We start from the raw sequence: 6000 nt of genomic DNA, 5'->3' as shown, positions 1-6000 counted from the left end.
GCTAAAACGCTAAATTAAAACCTAGCCCTGCTACTAGCGCATTAGCAGAAGTTTTTTTTCTTGATCCACGACATTAAATGTCATATTTACACAGTGTAAAAGACAAGAGTATTGCAGGTAAAATATTAGCTGTAAATATCTGGTCTATAGAAGTGAAATGTAGAAAGTATTAACGATTCCTATAGATTTAACTTAAGTTAGCTGGAAAGAGTGAGATTTAATTTGGCAAATCTAAAGTTTTCTAAAGTAAATACAACTTTTAAGAATGAAATGTTTGTTTTTATTTTTAATTGAAAGCTCTAATTTGGCAAAACTGACCACAAAACACATTTTCAAAAAAAATTACATTAGAACCCTTTAAGCTGAGTTCTTAGTATATAAAATGTAAGTTTCATCTAAGTGGAAAAGCAGAATATAGACACACAAACAGCTGTTACATTTATTTTTTAGCTGCCTCTCTTCCTACATGACTGGTTAAATATAGACAACACTTCCAACAATCACTGCTGGAATAACAAAAACACAAAACTTGGCTCCACCAGAACACTTTCCCATCAAACCGAACATCAGCGACTGATGAGATCAAACAGCGGCTGACAAGCCGAGGGTGGATCTTTTCTTTGAAACTGTCAAACTCTGGGTGTGCTCTCTGTCGCAGCGCTCTCTCCCACACAAAGAGCAATGAAAGACGACAACGTGAATCAGAGACGGGAGCCTCCAGCGCCGTGGTTTTGTCTCGTTTGACTCTCGTTTTGCAGGAACAACCTGGAACGCAGGAGGAACGCGATCAAACAAGGAGCAAGGTGAGGAGACGCGGGATATTCCCTGAAGAAGAATCGCCCCGGGCCGAAAAGGGGAGGAGAGACGATCCTCACAAATGGAGGGGGCGATAAAGAAGAGGCACATTAAAAGGATGTCACGTTTTTCCACCATTTGGAAGGGAAAGTTAACCAAATACGAGAGCGGCGTAATGTTCCTTTAAGCTGTCATTTAAACTTATACCTATCATCAGTCGCGGCCCCGGCTGATGATCCAACGACGAGCGCACAGTTGATTAACTGCGCCTCATCCAAGCGTTGCTTTCTCTATTTCTGTCAGGCCTTAATGGCATTAGATCAGTAATTATAAGATTATTCACAGTTCACACGGGCCTCACTGTTAACTTTTGAGATATGACACTATTATCTTCTTCTAATCTCTTTTTCGGTGAATTACGGCGCAGATTCATATCGCTCCGTTTGACGGCTCGTACGTCGTGCCCCCGGCGAGCGGCGCATCCGTTCAGGTTGGATCACTTGTTGGAGAGAGACCTCTGGGTTTGATCATCTCAGCTTCCTGTGGTACGTCAGAAATAAAACCACTCTAGAGTCGATTGGATCCTCAAGGTTTAAACTCTCTTTACATTTTAAGGAAGTGTACCGACTTTTTTTTTAACAAAGAACAAAGTCCAGGTGCCGCCTCAAACATTTGGCGAATGAGTGTCAAGTGTATTTAAGAGTCATCTGTATAGTTCTTGGTAGTTCATTTGGTAAATTAATGGTACAACAGTTCATCTTAATGCTCAAATGTCTGATTGATTCAGTTTCATATTATTTTCTGACGTTTTTGGTCCAGTTCACCAATGAAATATGACGTCATAACTCTTAACTCTGGGAGATGTTAAAGTACTAATATAACCACATTCCCTTACATATAGTGTACTTTTAAATATATTCTAAATTATTGATTATGGAAGACAGTAGAAAACATAAAAACATCCACAGAACTAGAGACACGGGCAATTGAAAACATTGTAAAGGTTGGTAGGAAACATCAACCAGACAGGTACAACTTAACGTCCCAAGAGGTAGATTTAAGGTGAGAAGTTATTGGTACAAAATGTCCCAAAGTAGTCCCTAAAGTAAATAAAAATGCACTCTTACCTGTACTGACGCATTTTTGACACAAAACCCTTTTGGTCGATACAAACTATCCCCTAGGCCTGTGGCCCAGTTGGTTGCTCCAAATGTACGTTCTAGAGAATTGCTGACACAAACCATCCCTGTAGACAGGGACAAGTTGGAAATGACAGGTTGGTCGGAAATGCCCCAAGGATAGTACAAAATATCATAAAGTAGTCCTAAAAGTAAATTAAAGTATACTCTTAACTCTATTGACGCATGATCAGTAGAAAACACCCAATAACAGGTACTTGACTTGGCCTATACAAAATATAACCTAGACAGGTACAAGTCATAATCCAGTTGGTATGAAATGTCCCAAAGCTTGGTACAATCCAAGGTTGTCAGTATAAAATGTCCCAAAGTAGTCAAGAAAGTAAATAAAAACCTTCTCTTGACTGAACTGAGAAAGTTCATGGTCAATAGAAAACCCTTTTAGGTGATACGAACTATTCCCTAAACCAGTAAAAGTTGTGGTCCAGTGGTGTGGAAATATACCAAGGTAGGTACAAACTGAGAAGTAGTTAGCACAAAATGTCCCAAAGCAGTTTCCACAGTAAATAAAAATGTACTCCCAAATGCACTGATGTGGCCCAGTTGGTTGCTCCAAATGTAACAGAATTGCTGACACAAACCATCCCTCTAGACAGGTACAAGTTGGAGCCCAGTTGGTTGGAAATGCCCCAAGGATAGGTGCAAACCAATTGGTACAAAACCCTCTTGGCTGATGCAAAATATTCTCTAGACGGGTACAAGTTGTGTGCCAGTCCGTTGGAAACACCCCAAGGTAGGTACAAACTGAGAAGTTAGTGCAAAACTTCCTAGAGGCAAATATGATGTGAAGCATTGCCAGTATAAAACTTTCCCAAGGTCAGAACATCTTGACAGGCAGTCTATATAAAATACCCCAAAAACATGAACAAATGACCCCAAAGATTTCAAAACGTCATCCTTCATTTCTCCAATATTCAAAGTCTTGATTGATAATTTACATTTTTGAATGTCTTCTCAAGTGTTTCTTTGGACTTTGGCTGCTTTTCCCAATGTTTTATCTACTATTATAATACAACAGATCACAGAACAGTGAATAAAGTTTGAAAATAAAAGTATTTTTCCATACTATACTATTCTCTTGACTGCGTGGGACCATGATAAATCCACTTGGTGATACAGGTAGAGTCATCCAAAGACAGAGCCAGTCTGTAGGCGCTGATCTCATGCATCCCAGAGGTTAAGGTCACCTCTTCACTGCCTCTCGGCGGAGACACAGAACACTCCACCTCCCCTGTAATTAAACACCGAAGAGGAGCCGTCGCAGTGGGGAACCGCGGCTTTTCGCAACCCCGGAGGGGGTAGAACGGCGCCTTCAGAGATGAAGAGGAGGAGGAAACTGCAGCTAAGGGGAAGCCTGAAGGTTACTGCACACTGAGGTTTCCCACTTTATCAAGAACTCTTCAGTTTTCACCAAAGTCAGCTTACAGAGATGTTTCAGAACCAGATTTAGTTTTGTTTGGGTTCTTATAAAATAAAACCCTTAGAAAGAAACTAATATTAAACCTAATATGTCCTAAACGCTCTCTGCAGAGCAGCATCTCTTCTGTATACCGATATGGAGCAATTAAGCAAATTACATTAACAAAGGGTTGGAGGGCCATTTTGCTAATGGCACAGCTCACAACCTCTGGGCGAACTGATTCACATGTAATTTATGGCGCCGCGTCGCGGCCTGTGGTTCAACAAGATCATTGTGTTTTTAACGGTGTTAAGAGGACAGATATACGCTGTACAACGTGAATGAAGAGAAAGTAAATGTTGCTTTATCCTTGTCAGGCTGCTGTAGCTTGACGTAAACCACTCCCAAATAGCAGCAGCTGAGGTTAAAAGCCCTCCGAGACGAATCAGCGAGGGCCTTTGTGAGGAAACGGAGGAGTAAAAGACAAGTGAAGGTAAATCTTTAACAGCTCAATCGGCTCCGAACACATGCGGGATGACAGCTCTGGTTTGTCTAAGGGGCTCGGCTTAATTAGCCTGTGCTTTATTGTTAATGAACTTCATGCAGTTGTTTGCTTGTATAATCAAGGCGAAGAAGCAGAACTGCTTGCTAAGGTGCCAAAAATAAGCTGACAAAGGCGCAGGGGCACCCCTTCCCCTCCTCATCTCCTCCTCCTCAGCCGCTCTCAAATGGAAAAGCCAACTGCCTGCTTCATAAAACTCGCTTAGCAAGACACTGAGACAAAATGGACTGTAAAGTTCGTTAGATGGAAATATTAAAAAAGAATTAAGCTAATGGAGATAAAATTAAAAGAAATGAGGCAACAAACACACCCCGCACCAAAAATGGCACTGCCATGACAGCTAGGATTTCTAATGACTGACTGCATTTGGGCAGGAGAAAAAAATTAAATGGCGTCCCTCGCTTAAATTTCTTTGAGGAGTAATGATCCGAGAATGCTGCTCACTCCTGGTACTGGTGGGGTGGAGGGAGGGAGGTAAGGAATCGGGAGATAACAAAAGAGGCAGGTTCTGCAGGGAGGTTTAGGCTATTCTGGGAATAGGGAATAACATGTCAGCTGAGTTAATAAACAGGAAATATTGTCAGCAGAGCACTTTTTTAACCTACTCAGTGCATTAAAAACATAAAAAAGGAAGATTTTTATAGTAAATTGCTTAGATTATTTACATTGTTTTAAAGTTCAAATGACTAAAAAGTTGCATTGATGTAAAATCAATTGATCGGTCAATTTGTCAAGTAGCACTGAAATATGTTTTTGGTTTGAATAAGAGAATATCTAAACATAAAAAAAGGGGCCGAGAACTCATCCCTGTGGAACACCACAAGTCTTCCAAGTCAATAAAAATATGAATATTGGTCTAATAAAGAATAAAGAAAGATTTCTAAACAGGAAGTAAGAGTTAATTCAACATGTGGAAAAGATGTTTACTTCCTGATTATAGGAAGACATCATTCAATCTCTAACTGTGGTTAAAAAGAGTTGAAATTAGTTCAGAAAAAATGTATTAATAGCCAACCAAAGACGTCAACACATGATCGTAAAGGTTTTAATTTGGTCTACATCAAACAGACCGGGGCAAATCTGACTGATTTCAACCATTATTTCAGCGTATAGTTGTTTGTGTTTAGAGGACTGTGTGTTTCTAATACTAAACTAAATAAATGTAGGAACAATTGGTCAAAATAAGGAACTGACAGAACTTTGGTCCAAATGTGTTGTGCGGCTCTAGAGAAGACTGTGTTTCCTACAGTTGGGGTACTTGGGTTGCTTTTAAGGACAATTTGATCATTGTGTGTCCAAAGCAAAAGGTTCCCAGTTTGGGTTGAACTCCACTAGCGCTGCCACTTGGTAACAATCTCATTTGGTCATGATCTCAAGGTGTGGTCATTGAGAGGAAAGTGTTTGGTTTGGGAACCACCAAAGCATCCTTCAACGGTTTGTAAGAGTTGTTTCCATGGTTCTTCACCAGAATAAAGTGGATTTGTTCCTCGAGGAGTTCAAATATCTTGGTGTCTTGTTCAGGAGTGACAGTTGGATGAAGCAGGAGGTGGATGGATGAACAGGATGCACCTTGAATGAGTACCTTGTGATGTTTTCTGCGCATACCCCTTATGTAGGCGACCCTAGAACCTTCTGAAGGAACTATTAACATCTTGGGAACCCACAGCATGAGTTGGAGACCGTGTCCATCCAGGGGAATGTCAGGGTTTCCCTTCTGGATCTGTTACATATGGATAGATGGATGTAACTAAAGTGAAAATGTTGTATATATTTCTCGTAATGATGAGCAACCAAAACATAATGACCAAATTTTACATTTCTGAGTTTAATTGGTGTGTTAAAGTTATGTTTCTGGAGTAAAAACTCTAAAGTTGAAGCTCCAGTTCCTCTTTTATACTCGTTCAGGGACCAGTCAGGAAACAAGACTCCTCTGCTTTCCTTCTCATCGCACAACTTCCTCCAACTTTCTCTGAGTTTCCTCCGCCGTCTCAGCGCGTGAATTAGCATATGAAGAAACAAAGAGGAGGCTCCCAGAGAGGCCCGTC

At 40.6% G+C, this 6000-nt stretch overlaps 1 long non-coding RNA gene across 1 annotated transcript in view; it reads right to left on the bottom strand.

Annotated features, from left to right (window-relative positions):
* Nucleotides 1–313: 313 nt before the first annotated feature.
* Nucleotides 314–6000, bottom strand: part of LOC111607559 — a 40708-nt gene continuing 35021 nt past the window's right edge. Inside the window, exon 3 of the long non-coding RNA XR_002752339.1 lies at nt 314–765. This is a non-coding gene — a long non-coding RNA (uncharacterized LOC111607559). The remainder of the gene's footprint in view (nt 766–6000) is intronic.

Source organism: Xiphophorus maculatus, chromosome 24 (assembly GCF_002775205.1).
Source record: "Xiphophorus maculatus strain JP 163 A chromosome 24, X_maculatus-5.0-male, whole genome shotgun sequence".
NCBI lineage: Eukaryota > Metazoa > Chordata > Actinopteri > Cyprinodontiformes > Poeciliidae > Xiphophorus > Xiphophorus maculatus.
The sequence above is the reverse complement of the archived record's forward strand: the minus strand, read 5'-3'. Positions and strand labels throughout refer to the sequence as shown.